General features: G+C 39.3%; 1 protein-coding gene across 9 annotated transcripts in view; it reads right to left on the reverse strand.

Annotated features, from left to right (window-relative positions):
- The window catches only part of LOC129721273 (uncharacterized), a 79,297-nt gene that overhangs the window by 41,800 nt on the left and 17,764 nt on the right, over positions 1–19,733 (reverse strand). Inside the window, exon 1 of one of the 9 annotated variants that reach the window (XM_055673654.1) lies at positions 11,041–11,183. The exons of 7 other annotated variants lie outside the window; for them this stretch is intronic. The gene's annotated coding sequence lies outside the window, so the exon portion shown is untranslated. Of the gene's footprint in view, positions 1–11,040; positions 11,184–19,733 lie in introns of those variants that run through there. One more of the 9 variants, XM_055673659.1, reaches the window with a different exon arrangement.

Consider the following 19,733-nt stretch of genomic DNA (forward strand, 5'->3'; position numbering starts at 1 on the left):
GTGGGATTTTGGGGCGAATTGATTTTGATTGTAAAATACAATACGAACATTTTGGGCATTCTACGGGAAAAGGTACAAGGTAAGAATTAACGGCAACATACCTCAATGATAATAATCGTAATCGCTCGAAAGGTAGTAAACTATTAACAGCTGAATGGAGAGAGTGAAGAAAGTTATAAGTTTGTAACCAGCTTTCACTACCGATAAAAGTAAAAACATGATCGATATTTTCACTAACATTATTTATACTTTTTCAAGTTTATTTACCCCTTTGTCGCACACTTAGAATCATGAAAATCAAACGGAAATAACGTTGCTAAAATGTTGTTTCAGAAATCATAGGAAAGCACCTTTACCAGCATCTTCACCATCCAAAAAAGAGTATCAAATTTGTAATAATTGCTCAAGATGAAACTGATTAAAAATAGGTTGCGTACGACTCTAATGAATATAAGGCTGTGAAAGTTTTCGGCGAAGAAAGCTTATAAACGGATGTTCTGGAAACTCTTTACAATTTTTTGCTAAGTTTTCAAAGATAAATATAGGTTCTAAATTTATACATTGTTCTGCGGCCCACTAACAAGACTGAGCCCACAGTCACAAGTATTCACGCCCAGCCCTGCTTCAAACTGCAAGTTTGACGTTTTGTTTTTGGCGCCATCAGTAGCCAGTGTTTTCTTTTTCTTGTATTGTTTTTCAGTCATTCTGAATAAACACATTGAATAGTTGTACGTTATAATTTTCGTGTTCCTGATGTCAGTTCGAAATCCCGAATCTTTTCAGGCTATCGGCCCAACTCGCTCGTACGTCGGGAGTGTACATCGATGGAAGTGTCGTGTTGAAATGGTCACGATGGAAGTCGGTACCTACTATGTAAGCTTCATCGACGACTGGGGCAAATTCTCAGTTGTGTATACCATGCGACTAAGTATTTAGATATTGTAAACTGCACGAAGCAATAGCTACTGCCAAGTTCGGTATTGGCATTTCGCGATTGGTGTGTGACACGACGGAGAGTATCGCAGTAGCGAATTCGATAAATGCTGTAAACAGAAGGGCATAGAGTATTAATCCATACCGAGCGGATGAACAACACCCTGGAGGTGTGGAGCGGTTATAATTGCAGTATACCTTGCGAACAGGACAAGTGCCAGTGCGATCATCAAAAGTAAGACAACTTTGGGAGGGTAGAAAACCAGTTGTTTTGGTGAAGAGAGTCTAGGGAAGCTTCACGTACTGCCACATACCCCAAAAACACCAGAACTAAGCTAGAAAAGTAGGTACGGAAGGAAATTTTTCTTGGGTACCATTGCAATGACTACAAAGTTCGGGACCAAGTCATTGCCGCCAGGAATGTTATCATCGACGAGACCGGCGGTGCTCACAAGAGCATGGAAAAAAATGAACGGGCAGTTCCTTACAAAAGGAGCAGCGGGAGATGTAATGTGAGGCCTTCAGTGGAGTCCGATAATGAATAGAATGAAGAGTGATTGGAAGAAGGAGCTTAACCCTAAGCATGAGTTGAACCGGAAACTATAGAGACGAAAGAGCAACCTGAAATGAAACATCGACGAATTCATGGATTGTGGAGAAAACGTAAATAGAATTGACAGTTATGCAGAGGTCAACCAGCAGGCCGTACCGGAAATAGAGGGCAGCGTTCGGAAGCGTGCTCCTCCGGCTTGGTAGAGAGACCACTAGATGAACTATATTGCGTGAGCTTCGACCGCGGTCAGCCACATGGAGAACTATGCGGATCCTTTAGTGGAGATATGGGGCGAGCGTGAAGACTGGGTCTTTGGAATGCAGCTATTTAGAAGGAGTTGCAGTCCCACAAGCAGAACAACACTTGGACCTTGTGTGTTGCCCGCAGTTAGAAAGCCCATCGCTTGCCCGTGTCTTTACTCAGCGCTACGATTTCGATTATGCTGAGAAGTATGCCCCAGTTGCTAAGGATACCTTGAGGACAACGCCGTAGCAAACCAGAAGCGTTTACAAGTTTATCAGCTCTACATAAAAACGGTATTCCTTCGAGAAAAACTTCAAGAGAAGATTTCAAGAGCTCCTCCCGAAGATCTGACCGTAGTATCGGAGAAGCTCGTACGAACGGTTTCAATGGTTTGTGACCAGTCCGGGTTTCAAATGCAGTAAAAACGACCAGCGCCAGTATGTGCGAATTGTGAATGGTGAACGAATGATCCTTATTCTCTACATTGATGACATTCTCATTGTTGGACGTAATGTGAAAGCAATCTCCGTGATCAAGAGCTGCTTCAAAAAAGAATTTGCCATGTCGGATCTTGGCGCTTGCTCGGTATGCGTATCGAGAGGTGGTTCATGAGGATTTCGCATCGAGAATATTTGCAGAGCTTTCTTCGGCAGTTCAGCAAGGAACAATGCAAACCGGTCTCCACACCGATCGCGTGTCATCTGGAGTTGACAAAAGGATCTGCAGCGGAGATAACTGATCAACCTTTTTGTGAGCTGGTGGGCTGTCTGGCATACATTGACCACACTTCACGATCGGAATTATGAGTAGCAATGAGCCGAATCATTTTGTTTTCCGGAAAATATAATATCTGTTTCATTTACACGCACCAATACCTTCTTTCAAGAGAAGGGAGGGGTGTTAAAGTATTATGGAAAAATTTCTTGCCCCCAGAACTCGTTCAATGCCAAATTTGGTTCCATTTGCTTGATTAGTTTTCGAGTTATGCAGAAATTTGTGTTTGATTTGTATAGGATCCTTCCAGAACAGGGAGAGGTATCCATTTATTCTAATCGCCTTTTCCGGCCCCAAAAACTTCGACACAAATATTTTAATAAAATATTCAGCTTGTTGCAAAGATATCCAACGAATGAACACTGGGACTACTTGAAGCGAATTCTTCGCTATGTAACGGTTTACTTCTGATATAGGCCTGGAGTTCCAAGTTGGGTTAGCCGACGTAGCACTGGTGGTTTTCTCAGACGCGATTGAGGAAACGGCATCTTTGCAACAGGTTGAATACTCTATTTAAATATTTATCAGGAAGTTTTCGGGGCCAGAGAAGGCGATACCTCTCCCTGTTCTGGAATGGAGGGCTCCTTTACAAATCAAACACAAATTTCTGCATAGCTCGAGAACTAATCAAGCAAATGGAACCATATTTGGCATGTGAAGAGTTCAAAAAGAAGAAGGGCAAAAAATGTTTCTATGATATTTCAACACCCCTCCTCACTCTGCGTTGCGTTGGGGTTCATATGAATGAAACAGGCATTTCAACTCTTCTTTTCCAAATGCCATTTTTTAATCCACGATGGTAACTTCTGGTTTCTGGAAAATAGCAAAAAAGTCTCAATACCATCTAAAATAGGTACTTCCGGAACCAGAACGATGCCAAGAGATCGAAAATTAAATCCACGCGCCTTTTCAAAATCCAAGATGGGAACTTCCGGTTTCTGGGAAACAATCAAAAATGCTCAAGTATCAACCAAAATGGGTATTTCCGTCATCAAGGTGGTGCACAGATGCCAAAAACTGACCCCAGACACCATTTTGAATTTTAAGGTGGCGACTTTCGGTTCCTTAGAAACAGCTAAAAATGGCAGAATACCACCCAAAATGAGTATTTCCGAAACCAGAATTCCGCCCAGAGGCCAGAAATGGACTCCACATGCCATTTTAAAATCAAAAAGGATGAATCCAGGTTTCTATAGAACAGCTGCGAATGACCGGAATGATCCGATATGGAAGTTTTTAAAGTTTTGAATCTATTCAGGGCCACCTAAACCAACCAAAATTAAGGGGGCCACCTAAACCAATTGAAGCATCTAAAAACCAATACAATGTACCACAAGTAACGATACTTTAACTGCCGTGAGATGACAATGTGATGTAGATCCAAGTGATTAGTTTTTCAGTACGGCCCAAAAACGAATGAATTTCTGGTCACTTTTGTATTGAAATTAGTGCCTATATCAATTTGTTTTTTTTTATGCAACGTACGAATAAGTAACAACGAAGAAGAAGATACCAAAAGATAAGTCTTCGAATAACGAACAAATTGGCATGAAAAACCCATATTCGGGAAAATGGCTCTTGCGTCACTTTGTCATCTCACGGCAGTTAAGGCAAGTTATAGTATGAGGCTGTTCTCATTCCGATCAAACCAATCAATTCAAACGTTTTGTTTGCTGAGTTTGAACGTATCAAATATCCGATTCGTCTTGCATTTATGCAGAGTATCGAAAAATTGATGAATCGTCCACCTTTTGAAGTATGTGGAATCAACTTAGAATGCTTTAAATTGATTAAGTTAAACAATATGCGGAACGAAATTGGCCGGGTCAGTTAGTTGTTGATAAAACAGAGTATCGAAAATAACTAACTGATCAACATTGCTAACATTGCAGTAACCGTATCTTAAATGACAGCAGTGTTTCTAGTGTCAACTTTTAACTGCCAATTCAAGTATGTATAGTACAAGGCCTCCACAGTTATGGGTCAGCTACAATTATGGGTCACTTTTAAGCAAATACGTCTATTCTCGAGAAACTAAACAATTTTCATTAGCAGTGGTATTTTTTGTAACTCACTTGTAACCTCATTTGTACGATTAAAATGAACTAAAGTTAAAAATGTCCCTAAAAATTATAACTGTGCTCGGTGCAATAAGTGAAGTGACCCAGAATTGTAGTAATGTTACATTTTGCGGTGCACAATTGTGGGTCAGTCCATATTTTGACTATTTTGATTACTTTTACGTGATTCAAGACTGAATAAAATAACTTATTATCAAGCTTTTACAACAATAAAATAACTTGCGCTATGTATTTTGACGATATCACAGACTCAATGAAGTTGAATGCCAAAAGTGACCCATAATTGTGTCTTTTGCTATGTAAGTGATTTTTTTTTCCAACCGATTTACACGCATCAACTGCAGTGAAACTAATTGTTGATCGAAAGTACACATCAGAACACAGAGATGGATAGTAAAACATTCGTAGTTGATATTATTGGCGATTTTAGCTCCATTTTTGAACATTCAGACCACACGTTGACTGACCCATGATTGTAGAGGGACTGATATGCAAACTGTCCAAGGCAGGCAGAAGCCATCGCGAAATCGCGGAGTACTTCGGGCGATCCAAAACCTTCGTGTTAAATGTTCTCCACGACCATAAAGAATCCGAAACGACAGGACGCCCAAGAAAAACGACCACAAAAGATGAATATGCCGTAAAATGAGCTTCCATGATAGATCCCTTCAATCACATCACACCATTACAGAAGCGAAAACAGAAGAAACTTACTTTGGCGGAGAAGGTGCGGATTATTGATGAATTCGAAGGTGCAGAAGACATGTAGGAATTACGGTGTTGGAACGACTTCTGTGTCACGATTTTTACAAAACAGGAAAGAAAAACGATCAAACTAGAAGGTTATAAAAAACATGGTGTATAAAACTGCAAAACCATCAAGGAACAGCATCTTCCCTTAAAGGAGAAATCGTTTTTTTATGGATGGATCCTCAAGCAGCGTCATGAAAACTTTATTGTTACACCGGAAATACTGTGAGTAAAGGGAGAATTGTTGCTGAAGACACTCGGGCAGAGTTCCACATTCTCGGATGGTAGAAGATAGAGCTTCATGGGTCGGTTCGGTCTGCAGGTGAAACAGGTGGTTGTTGAGAAAGCTACAGCTGATGTTGAAGCCTGCTTGAAGTTTAAGAACAATTTGCTAGCGAAAATTGGAGAATTGGGTTCATTGAAATTGCAAATGCAGTAACATAGACGGCTGTAATAAATTAAAACTAATGCTTATTGGAACTGCCGCTAAGCCACGGTCGCTTCCAGATAGAGAGCACCCCCCCCGATATCATTCCAGAATTCCAAAAAGGTTTGGATGACACGTGATTTGTTTCGTACGTGGTCTATATGGAGTTCGTACCGGCCGTAAGAGAGTTTTTCGTGAAATCTGGCATAGAACCAAAGGTGTTGCTATTGCTCGACAACTGTACATGTACATTTCGTTGGAGGCGACGATTTGGTTTGGGATGACAGTAATTCTTTTCATTTTGATTTAAATTTGTCTAATGAGGACTGGCAACATGGCCAATAAAACAAACGTACATTGAATCGGTCCGTAAATTTCTAATAAAATTCACGTGTATTTTCGCACTAGGACCATGAAAGGTTGTAAATTTTCAAGTATATCGGGTGTCGCGTGTGTAAGATACAAATTAGTTAGAGTGGAGTGAAAATTAGAAGATCAAAAATGGAAGTGATTATGCAGTGTAAATTGGCACAGAAGATATAGTTCGCCATTCGTGTACGTTTTGATTTTTACCAAGTAAACGGTAGTGTTAGTGAAAAGAGAGTGGAAACCGTAAAGAAGGATTGAGGTTCAACACGTCCTCTCCACTGACATCGATTGGGTTTGTGTGTTTTTTTTTTCTTCCGCTGAGCTTTGCGCGCAGCGAAGTGCAAAGCTTTATTCTTGCATTTGTGGTTCCTGCTGCTGGCTCGCAAAATGCAACTGGAGAGACAGGAAACAGAAGCTAAGTATTGGTTTTGGTGATATTTCACGTCGTGTTTGAAACGGGATCAGAGTGAAATTGTGACTACCTATGTTAACGCACACAGCTTTTCTTCCATTCGATTTGAACGGCATGTGAGCGAGAGAGAATTTGTTTTTTTTTTCTGCTTACGACCGCAGAGGCACCTTCGAAGATGCCGATTTTCTGATTCTTTCTCTCTCGATCACTTGCTGTGTGTGTTGGGTAGCGCGTTCATGTGTTCATGATTTTTTTTACGTTGCATCAACTTGCAAGTTGCAGTAGGTTGACATGAGAATGTGTGTTCAGCAAATAGACCATCGCACGGTGACGTCGCGCACTTGCGTTTGACAGCTATTGGTGGCTTTGTTTGCCTTCGGGCGATGCAGTTTGGTTCTAAATTATAGCAGATCATTTCAGTTGTGACCAGTGATGCCACATATATAAATTTGTCTGCTTTTATACAGATTTCTTGCGTATTTTTCATACAGATATCTGCATGCAGATTGCAGATTTTCTGGAAATAATACAGATTTTTTTGGTTTTCATGGGGTAGTAAATTGAACTTCTTGATGTGGTTGAAAAGCGGAGATTGGCTCGGATGCGGTTCAGCGTGTCGTAGGTTTTACTATATTCATATGCTACTATAAATCTTTGAACACGCTAACTTTCACAAGATCGAATTGATTGTTTTACAATAGAGTTTGATCATCTATCATTCACACGCGACAAATATCTTAGTGCTTCGTCTGTCATGAAGAGTTCTGATCGGTTACGGTCATTTAACCATATTTAACCCTATTATTTTTATGATTTTCCTAGCTTTTGGACAAATGTTGATACACTCGGATTTTTTTTATTCAATAATGTTTAAATCTTGTTGGATGCAATTTTTTGTTTTTGAATTTTAAGGGCTTTGGATGCATGTAAATTTGCCAGTTTTTGAATTCATTAGGATACTTAGCTCATTCCAAATTATATTACAAGAGAAAAACGCGTTGTAGATCTTATATCCTCTAAAATTGCGGTCGGCTTACAGTTTCCGAATAAAGTTTAACGTCTTACGAAATAAAGCTACTCATTGATTCGTGAATGGGTAAATTAAGGTGTTCATGAGCAGAAACGCGTAGAGTCGTCCGGTACGTAAGGTAACCGAAATTATTTAACCTCCACGATTCGCTTATATCCCGTCACTGCAAATATGATGAGGTTTCAAACATGTTGGCACCTGGCGCGCTTTCGTGAGTTCATATATCGAAGATCGCACCACTAACCTCGGGAAAGTGCGTGCACGTCGGGTTCAAAATTGGAAGGGTCGGTCAGTTCCTCTATTAGTACAAAGCTCGTTATTCCCGTCGTACTCCTAAAATCAATGAAACAAAACGTCTTAGATACATAGAAGATAGGTTCGCGAAACATATCTTAGTGGACGAGGGCCCATAAATACCGCCAAGAGTTTTATCGTATGTAGAGAAGAAACGCGACAAACAACTAACACAAAATTCCTATACCCGTGGTGCTTGTGGAGTGTGCAGGAGTATATCCGGCCTCTAGTAACAACAAGTATCGAACTAACACCCCTTTCCTTCCTTCCTTTGATCTACGTTCTGGACCGGCAGGCGTCGGTACTGATCAGCATGCAGGGGTTATTGGAGATGCACATCGAGGAGCTAAAGCCCAAGCAGGAATCACTAAATTCGATTTACAACTCCAATCGATCCTGATCAGTAACGAAGTGGCAACCGGTGGTGATCAATCAAGCTCAAGCTCATTTTAATTTAAATTTGTCTAATTTTGCATGTCAAATTTTCTCAGGTAATCTATCTTCCGCCGAATGTCACCTTTGAGCGTCAGTCGATGGATCAGTTATAAATGCAACAAAAATTCAACGAACATTTAAAATCATAGATCGTTTAAAGAAGGTTCCATTGCAGGGCAGTATCGACTGGCAGTTGCGTGGGATGAGATCAGCCCGGCAACAATCGAGAACTTGTCGAAAATACTGATCCCGCAGTTCTCAGATTTTGAGTGGCGCCCCGTTGAACCCAGTGAATCTGACCTTATGCATGACATAAAAGCTCTTCTCGAAGCCGTAGACGCTCTAGTCGGAACCACATCGTCGGAGGAGGAATTCGAAGCATGAATCGTGGACCGTATGTACGGCGAGCACCAAAATTCGGTTTGGGTATACGGACGAAGAAATAGTGGAGGTGGTTTTGGAAAAAACGAGTGAGAGTGCTGCACCGAAGAATTTGTTCCTGTACGAGTACGAGTGCAAGAGTATCAGAAACCGGAATTCATCCATCCCATTCAAGCCGTGCACTGTCCGATTCGCTTCTTGCAGAATGATGCAGCTTTCCAATTGAGTGCATTAATTTATGTATTTTAAATATGTTCGATTAAAAGCTTGAATTTTTCAAATTTTGTTCCTCATTGACATTTGTTGTTTACTTAAGTGGAAATTTTCCCAGTAACCGGAGGCCCATTTGAAGCGTGCCCAGTTAGCAAACAATAACTATACAAACCCTAGATGTTTCTCACGGTATGAAATTTGTATTTTTTTCACCATAAATTTTAAAATCGGTCCTAATTTTTGTCGCGTCATTTAAGTTGTTAAGGTGAAACGGAATTGAAGCCGAAAACAGCCAATTTTGAGCCACCACTTCGAATTTTCAGAAGCACAAGACTCAGAAATAGACAATGCAGCAACCATAAAATATCGTTTTCACAGGTGACGCATGAACTTCTACGAAGTTTTGTGCCTTTGAAAATTCGAAGTGGTGGCTCGAATTTGGCCATTTTTGGTTTCAATACCGTTTGGCCTTAAGTATGCTTAAAACACATTTTTCTAATCAATCATTACAGATGTTGTAAATTTCTTCGATCAATACAAATAAAATAGTACAATTGGAAGAATGATAATAACGAAGAAAGTAATACTTTCATTTTTTGCTTGCGGTCTTAAGGTTTTATCCGAAACAGTTTTAAGCTGTATTCGGGCTTCGATATATTGTTTATCTTGTCCTGTTCGTCAAGGTAACAACAAGTCTAGAGGCTTTAGGCAATCCAGCATCCTGGCTAGAATGAAAATGAAGAAATTCACCTTCAAAAATGCAAAAAAGAGTTGCTTCCACCAAGGATGGAAAAACTCGTATCACATAACAATCATTCGGGTATCATTTCTGAACGTGCTTTTTATAAGCTTTCAATCGTAGCAAACCATCGCTATTAAAAGTTACACATTCTCAAGCTTGCAAGAGACAACTTAGAGCAAAAAAATATATGGTAGCTTTCTTTGATGATTTTGTTTCAGTATTGCCTGCTTTAGGCGGAGCGAGCAACATATAGCGAGTGTTTCACGAAAGAATCGTAAACGATTGCACTCAAGCGATCGCAATGATTCTTTCAAATGTTGGTTGCTTGTAGGCGTAGTTCGGCTACTCCACGTCGTGCTTTCACCGTGATATACCACGATGATTCTTGGTGATTTCAAGTATCAGATGCTAATGCACCATGCTACAATTTCCGTAAGCATTGATGATACCTATTTGCTCCGGCAAGCAAACAATTGAACGCAATCTAACGTTCATTTGGATTCATAATTTTGTATCACTGGCGATAATATCTCAAAGCTTCTCGCGATAATGTTGAATGCAAGTGAACTTGGATACAATAAATACTATCGTGTTTTAATCATTCAGTCTCCTTCTATGGTATTCGAAACTCTTAGAAGCGAAAAACAATCAGCAGCGTTTCTATGGAAAACTTGTACGCGAGTGGAAATAGTTGAACGATAACTGATAAATCAAAGAACACATTTGCATGAAATATTGCTAGTGAGTGAACTTTTCCATGCTTGGCTTCCACTTTTCGCTGTTATTGTTTCAGAAAATCTTAATATTATTATCTCAGACACTTTGAAGCTACTTCAGCGGTACGGATTTGACCCCTTTCTGAAAATTCTTTGATTATAAATGTACTTATCACAGTCTTGTAAGAAATACTTCATAGTTAACTTTGCACTTGAAAAACACTGTCTTAATTTTACTTCAGTAGATGAAGTTCATATCACAAAACCATTGATGAAATAGTTTATTGAAGGTGCAAATTCATTGAATAGGTTACTGGGTATTGTGTTTGAACAGCAGTCATAATAAACATTCTGATTAGAAAACAGTTGATCAAACAGTAAACTCAAGATGAATATAATATTGCAACACGCAGAGAAATTCCATCGCCACAGTTCTTTTTTTATACTGCCTTGTTCACTGTCACCACTAACGCTTGAGCAACTCGCACCACCCGATTCCGATTCTTATCACTGCCTCTTTTCTGCTAAATCTTTAATGATTACAACGCGTTCTTTCGCAGTGGAATCTGAAGCGGACATTACACGAAGCAAATATTTGCTATTTTTGGTTCGAATTTTATTTGCACAAAATAAAATCCGTACCAAAAATAGCAAATATTTGCTTCGTCTAATACCTGCTTAACTTACAAACAAAAACGGTTTTTTCTTCACTTGAGCACAACAAGCCTTCTATAAACTTCAATATTCTAAGTCTGAAAGTGAGCTTTCTGCGAGAAAACCCCTTTCCACGTCCGCTTGCGTTCACGGTTTGCTTCGATTCCCAGCGCTGAAGTAGAAATCGAATCGGCTAATTACGTTTAGTACTCTAACCTTACGACGGGAAGTGTGAAAAGTTATGGCCATATGTAGGTACGTATAATTTCACCACGCGAACAATCTGCGCCACCAGCGAACCCATACTCAACCAGCTCTGTTTTGGTTTCAGAGGAGTGAAAAATCAAGCATTTCTAATACCGCCATTATTACGCTGCCACGGTTACACAAGTGCACCCTGGTTCTATGGCTTTAAGCTAATTTACAGTCTTTATAAACAGTTTTACCTCCTTGCGTTTTGTTCTTAAGATGCTGTTATACTTTTAAGAATTTTCCAACTACGTAAGGCTGCATCCTTCCGAACATAATATAAATGTGCCGAGTTGCCTCTCGAATAATTCTTGAGAATAATCCACGCCAGCAATGATGCTTCATAGTTGGTTGCCCGCGGCGAACTGCTTTCCGACTTACTCAAGTACGGTGGTACTAATAACGTAAAATCTGCTTTGGGAGCAAAACTGCCTCCCGTATGTGCATAAAGTCGGAAATTATGAAGAGACATCCTGCTCTCATACAGCCTGTTTTCAGTCGGGGAACTATCTAGGGAATATGTTGTAAGCCCACAAGAGTTCAACTCGTCTGGCCAAAACGTGCCAAAAGTGCCACCGCATGAGGGAATAAATAGCGGCCGGCTGGCAGTGTTTTCGGTTTGGTGCATTGCATGTAAACTAAAGGGAGAATAGAATAAAAAAGGATCCTTACAAACTGCCGCCTGTCTCGTGTGGTTTGCTACAGAAATTTGGCATGTATGTTTGAAATTTTTCAGGAAACAAACAAGCAGACATGGTCATTAAATCAACTGTAGATACGTAAGACAGTTAGTGAATTCCAGAAAGATAATAGTTTGTCAGGTTGATTGAAAAAGTTGGCAGAAAACCATGTCGGCACACGATGGAATGCATAAAACGAAAGAGAAAAAAAAACTGTAGATAACCGCAAATAGACTGAGGGACTTTTGGTCGAAAAGGTACAACCCAGGGCTTTGGTTATATTAACAACATAATAACTATGAGTGGTAGTTTGCATCCGGCAATTCGTTCCTTCATAATAAATTATGAGGAATGCTGAATTGAACTATTTTAATTACGGTTCGTTCCTGAACCACTTGGTTATGACATTCATTTTTCATTATTGCCAGCAACTCTTAACAGATTATGATAAACAAAATGTCGGGATAACAACGGTCTTATACTCTTTTGGCAAAAAAAACACCGGGGCATAAAACAGTTATAATAATTGATCAAAATATGATCAAGTGGTTACAAACGTTCAACTTTTTATCAAAATATCGTAATTGTCTTTTAGCACAGCCATTTAATTATCCAGTTTTAGGTTCGCGTGCCGGACGAAGTTTGACACGAACAAAGCGCTGACGACAAAGCGTTCGTCTTCCAATAGTCAGCAAATTAGAATTAATCACCAACAGCCAACTGATTGACATGGGTAGAAAAGTATAGCGGCAGCGTTTAGGTGGCGTTCAGTTTTCCTAAAATAGTCAACAAATGGCTGACCTTGGAAGTGGCGTCTAGACGCCACGTAATCTCAACTGGCTGGTGGACTGTACAATTTCACCCCAAAATCATCGTGTTAGCTTAGTTAGCGATAGAATCAATTAAACTTGGATAAATAATCCAATTCTGATGATGCAAGTTCCCCCTTCATCATGAACGCCACTTACCTAAGCCGAAATAAATTCCCCCATAAAACAGCAATAGAACACATCTAGGCAGTAAACACAATGACTTTATAGCCAATAAAGTAATACGAGAGAGTCGCTGCTTTGAGCTGCCTCCAATAAATCACATGCCTACAAGCTCAATAGCATCACTCCGCTGTACAAACAGACAAATTATCAACAACTCTGTGAACTGACGTGACGTGACTGTCGTTTGACATTCCACGAAGTTAATTAGTCTATCCAAACAGTCAGCCGCGTAGACTCGAGGGGGAGCGAATGAGACTTAAACGATCGTATCAGCTATAATTGAGTTATTGGAGAGGTTGTTTCGCGTAGCAATGGCACACTAACATAGAGTTCGATTCATCTGGTTTCGATCGGAGGAGACGACCAACGCCAGATTTAAATCGTAAGATAATCATGTTCATGTAATTCAATCCGTTATTCAGTGTTTGTTTTGACAGACAATAAAATACTCGACGGTTTTGGTTCCTAAGAACCATCCTCTCCGTGATGAATAAGTTTCCGTGTTATTCGTAGGAAGTGAGTCGCTTCCACTCAGAAAACCGGTCGGAGGTTCACTATTCAAATGATAAAATAATTCAAATTTGAGCTCGTTACTTGATAGCGAATCTGGCTTGTTGATACTAAATACACAGAGTAATCACGCATGTCAATAGGGGATTATACCTAACATGTCCAGGCGATGATGACCGATAGGCAGCGCATTCGCAACAAGTGGGTACCTACTCAAAGTGGGCACTCTTTTATGTCAATCCAATCTGGACACAGCAGTGAGCTCAGCCGCAGCAACATCGACCGCTTGGCCAAAAGCTGAAGTGGTCTTCCGGAAATTTTGTTTTGATTTTTTATTTCTTCGTCGTACGAATTTAAAGGGCAGTAAAATAAAACCAGCCACTACATTAGGTCTGTTGGTATCGCTAAACAATAGGTCATAAAATTGATTTTACTTTTACCGATCGAAATGGCTTTTTTGTTTTGCGACGGATTATTCCAAGATGGTTTGTGGAATACAATTCAATATGGATGTGGAATGACATAAGAGCAGAGAATGTCGTTCCACCTACATAGAGTGCTGCTCGAAACATTTCACCGAGCCTAAATTGGTTTTTAGAACCCCAGAATAAATATTGGTTGATGCATACATTTCTATTTAGATATTGTATCCTGATCAGGGTTGATATTTGTTGACACTCTTGAGTGAAAGTGAAAAAAATCACAAGAAGGTTGTATGCAAAGCCACGACCGCAAGGTTGAAGTAGAATACAGTAAAGTCGCTTTTTACGCGGGGGATACGTGCCGCGTAAAAAAACCGCGTAAATTCCGGAATCCGCGTAAAAAAAACCGCGTAAATCCCGGAATCCGCATAAAAAAAACCGCGTAAATTCCGGAATCCGCGTAAAAAAAAACCGCGTAAATCCCGGAATCCGCATAAAAAAAACCGCGTAAATTCCGGAATCCGCGTAAAAAAAACCGCGTAAATTCCGGAATCCGCGTAAAAAAAACCGCGTAAATCCCGGAATCCGCATAAAAAAAACCGCGTAAATTCCGGAATCCGCGTAAAAAAAACCGCGTAAATCCCGGAATCCGCATAAAAAAAACCGCGTAAATTCCGGAATCCGCGTAAAAAAAACCGCGTAAATTCCGGAATCCCCGTAGAAAAAAACCATCGTTAATTTTGCATTTCGAGTGAAGGGAAACCGAGATCCGGGCAAAAAACAAATACCGCGTAAATTCCGGAATCCGCGTAAAAAAAAACCGCGTAAATTCCGGAATCCGCGTAAAAAAAACCGCGTAAAAAAAACCGTAAAAAAAAACAAATACCGCGTAAATTCCGGAATCCGCGTAAAAAAAACCGCGTAAATTCCGGAATCCGCGTAAAAAAAAACGCGTAAATTCCGGAATCCGTGTAAAAAAACCGCGTAAATTCCGGAATCCGCGTAAAAAAGCCGCGTAAAAAAACCCGCGTAAAAAAACCGCGTAAAAAGCGACCTTAGTGTACTTTTACAAGAAAGATAACCCGGCTACTTGCGTGTCAGTCATTTTTTCCAGTAAATAACGTTGACTGTTCATTGGCAGTATTGTAATTTCTTTTTGATTGATATTTTGAAAGAAGTTCATTGAATATTTTTAAATTTTGTGCAAATGAGAAGTTGAAGTGCTGCCGATTTGTAATATGCACATTTAATACGACATCATTAAACGGGAACGGAACAAAGGCTACGATTATGCAGAACGCGAATGACGGCGCGATTCGCCTTACCGTGGTGAAATGTACAGCTCTTTCTAAGGCGAAGTAGAGCTATACATTTCAACAGATTTCGTCTTGCCGAATCGCATCGCGCCGTTATTTGCGTTCTGCATGACCGTAGCCAAACACTAAGCGACGCAAACACGTAATAATAGTCAGAGTATGCATGTAGATGAAGATAATTAACTTTGGATTATAGCGCAAAACGAGAAAATATTAACTCTTCAAATATTCATTTGTGTTCCTCAAATTTCAGTTGTTCAATGTAATATCCGATGAATTGTCTGTTTATTATCTGATCTTATATAGGCCAAATGATGCATTCCCAATTTACTAGGTCCATAACTCTGCCGACCGTGCTTGGGAAAGCGCAGTATAACGACCAATCAGAGGTCAAATTTTGTGTTTTGACAAGGCTTAAGAATTTTCAATAGTACAATAGTTCGAATGATAAAATTGCAATTTCATGCATTTGGTAGGAATCTTAGAAGATTTTCTAATCGATTGCTGCAAAAACGAAGGAAATCCATCGAAAACTAACCGATTTATTAGCTTTTGAAATTGGACATATTTCTCACTTTTTTCAGTTTTAGATTATCATTTCACATCCCAATGTAGCCGAACTTCCTGAGAGAAGTATTCTACTTCAAAAAGCATCCATAAACGTTATTTTTTTACAATCCTTTCAGAGTTCTCCCTTCCCGCTTTTTGCATGGAAGTGAACTGTCAAAACACCTCATTATATTTCATGCGATGGAAGCAAGACAACAAAATCAGTTTATCAGTTAACGAAGATTGTCAGTGTCAGTGAAAAAGTGTTTCGGTGAGGTTCATTTTGGTTGAGTGAGCTGTTTGTTTTTCTTTTTCGCTTTGAAGTGAAGATCATTTGGTTGGATTTGTCGTCAAATTTTATTCCGTAACCGTGAACGATGCGCGCGATCTATTTTATCTGAGTATAACAGCACGTTACTAGGACGAAAATCTAGTGTATCTGAAAGAGTGCTGCGATCATTGGAAGTGAAAATTGAAAATGATTGGCTGGTATTTTCGAAGAATTTTGCTGGGGAAAATGACTTTTATCGCCACTGATCCTGACATTGATAAGCGATTTGGGTGAAATTGCCTAAAATTCACTGAACTGAACATAGTTTGGTTACACTTCAACTGTACTACAGATGATTCACTAAGAAACAAGCTGGCGAAAAAAAAAAAATGTTGTTTGAGGTGGTTTTTTGAATCTACACGTCTCAAATCACTTGCAAAAGCTCCTCAGAGTACGATTTGGGAACCCCTACATCAGTCCACAGATGCAAATCATCATACTTCCCTAACTAACACACTGAGAATCTTGAGTAAGAATTCCCAGGATTCCTATAACTCGGTGACGGAATCGTGAAAGGAATCGTTTCTGCGATTCGTACAGAATCTATAGGAATCGCATATGGAAAACCTTCTCAAGAATCCTACAGAATCCAAATGAATCGTGAAAGGAATCGTTTCTGCGATACGGACAGAATCTGTTCGAATCGCTTATGGAAAACCTCAAGAATCCAAATTTAGGAATCTCGGCGACTCGGCGACAGAATCGTGAGAGAAATCGTCTCTGCGATCCGGACAGAATATTTTTACGCGGTTTTTTACGAGGATTTTTTTTACGCGGTATTTTGAATGAACGCGTATTTTTAGGCGCATTTTCGAATCAACCATGTTTCTTACGCGGGATTCCGGATTACCGCGGTTTTTCGACGCAGATTTGATTTCCGTGTATTTAACGTGTTTTTTACGAGGTACGTATTCCCAGCGTAAAAAAAACTGAGTGTATTGCATAAGTCTGAGAAAAACGTGTCGTAATGTGTCTATCTCTTTTCCAGATGAAATTGAAGAATCTAACCAACTCCATAAAGAATATTATACTCATCACTAGAGACGGTAAACTTGCTCCCGTTTTGGATCAAATTGCGTTTCTAAGAAAGTTAGTTATTTCTTTCTGAGTGTTCTACTTCCTAATTTAATCCTGTAACTTGGTAATTCTACTTTAGAAGTATACAAAATCTATGTCTGGAATTGATATTGACCAAACAATCGTGTAACTGATTGTAAACAAATGAAAATTTCTCTCTTAAAAAGATTCATTTCAGCGGTATTCGATTTTTTGTAGTACTAGTAGAATTAAATGGAAACATTGCATATTCTCAATATCTAATCTATTATATTTCAGCCTAGATTCCCCTTTTTTGGCTTCCTCTGATCTGAACCTTAAATGATATGATACAGAAAAACCAAAAATCAAATATATATAGGTATCACTAAAGTAAAGTGAACACTGCGACTGTACATGGAGCATTCTAGCATCAAGCAGAAATTGTTTCAACCTATTAGAACGCGAACAAACTTCTTTGAATATGCGAACAGAATTACAAATTTGAACAACTGACTCTAACGAGGATAGGCTATTCGACATGACTGACGTCCCGGTTAGAATAAACTCATAAATACGTTAATCGCACCTATAGGTTTCGCATAGATTCCCTTGGATTCCCCACATTGGAATCGTAAAGCGTCCGCAATAAGGAATCCTGACGAAAGAATTCTCAAGAATGCCCTGTATATGGGACTGGGATTCTTGAGTGAAAATCGTGTTATGAGAATTCTTCGGATACGAAACCTTTGACTTTAACCGTTTTGTGCTCGAAATTCTTATATTTGTTGTGATTTTCATTTGATTTCGATGGCACAAAAAGATCCAGTAACCTATCTACTTTCAAATTAGCGTCAGCGGTGCCCAAGAATTCTCTCATTCCCGGGAATCCATTATTCCGAAAACTGAGAAATTTCATGAGTATTTGGACAAAATCTAACAATTATTGGTTCAAAATACATAAAATTTTCAATTCAATTTAACAGGCCATTTGTATGGTTTTGGGTATTTTGGTCCTTCCGGAATAGATTCCACTGGCACTTCTAGTGACCATAAAAACAATTAAATAGAACAAGGTCAAATACCATCCAATATTGGTCCAAAGACTGTAAAACGACCCCTGATGTCAATTTGAATAGCAAGATGGCTACTTCCGTTTTCTATAAAACAACTTTTCAAGCCTTTCGCAATGTTTTCGGGGTCGTTTTCTAGTCTCTGGGCATCATTCTGATTCCGGAAGTACCCATATTGGGTGTTATTCGACAACTTTTTATTGTTTCTCAGAAACCGGAAGTCGCCATTTTGGAATCCAACATGGTGTCTGGAGTTAGTTTTCGGTCTCTGGGCAACACCCAGATTCCGAAAATATCTATATTCTGTGGTATTAGGCCATTTAGATTATTTTGAGCTCTATCAGATGAATATTTTTTTAATTCGTCTTTTAACTTTTTCCTTAAAACAACAAAAAAATTTCAGAGTGAATATTTTTTTTGGAAAGACAAAATAGTTATGTACAACTTTGCTCTAAAATATTTGTAATAATTTGTAACCTTCATTACATAGCATTTTTAAATAGCTTCTCAAAATAAGTCGCGTTGCAAAAAAAACGCAAAATGCCATCTTTTTTCCATATAAACTTCTATGCAAAGTTTCAGCCGAATCAAAAATAGTTAACAAAATTTTCCCTTTTTTTAGGGAGTTGCACAGTTGTTAGATTTTGTTCAAATATTTCTGAAGTTCCTCAGTTTCCGGAAAATCGGACTTTCAAAAAAAGAGAGAACTTATTCGGGACACCGCTGGTGCTAATTTGAAAGTAGAAAAGTACTGAATCTTCTGGTATTAAAACCATCGAAATCTGATGAAAAATGCAAAAGATACAAGAATTTTAATTTGTCGGTACCCGGGAACCCCGTCGAGCACAAAGCGGTTAAAGGAAAAGGTTTCGTATCCGAAAAATTCTCATAACACGTTCTCGTGTTCGTCCAGGCGTTTCCAATTCCGAGAATCCTTCAAAGCGAAAGCTTTCGAATCCGATGGATTCTCTTTTTACGATTCTCATTTAAGAATCCTAGTTCCATATACAGGGCATTTCTGAGGATTCTTTTTCAAGGATTTCAATGTGAGGAATCCTAGGGAATCCTGAGGATTCTTTCGCAGGATTCTTTATCGCGGACTCTACGGATTTGAAAGTGGATAAGTTACTGAATCTTTTGGTGCTACAGGTAGCAAATCAAGTATAGAATGATAATTGCAAAAGTTGCGAGTACTATAATTTGGGGTGCCCAAGAACCCCGTCGAGCACATAACGGTTGAAGTGAAAGGTTTCGTATCCTAAAAATTCTCCCAACACGATTCTCATTCAAGAATCCCATAGACAGGGCAGGATTCCTTTTTCAGAATTCCTCATTAAAGATGCTCCACGATTTTTATGTGAGGAATCCTAGGGAATCCGATGGATTCTTATTACACGATTCTCATTCAAGAATCCTAGCACCATAGACAGGGCATTCCTGAGGATTCCTTTTTCAGAATTCCTCATCAAGGATGCTTCACGATTTCTATGTGAGGAATCCTAGGGAATCCGACGGATTCTCATTACACGATTCTCATTCAAGAACCCTAACCGCATAGACTGGGCA

This window comes from Wyeomyia smithii, chromosome 2 (assembly GCF_029784165.1).
Source record: "Wyeomyia smithii strain HCP4-BCI-WySm-NY-G18 chromosome 2, ASM2978416v1, whole genome shotgun sequence".
NCBI classification, from domain to species: Eukaryota; Metazoa; Arthropoda; class Insecta; order Diptera; family Culicidae; genus Wyeomyia; species Wyeomyia smithii.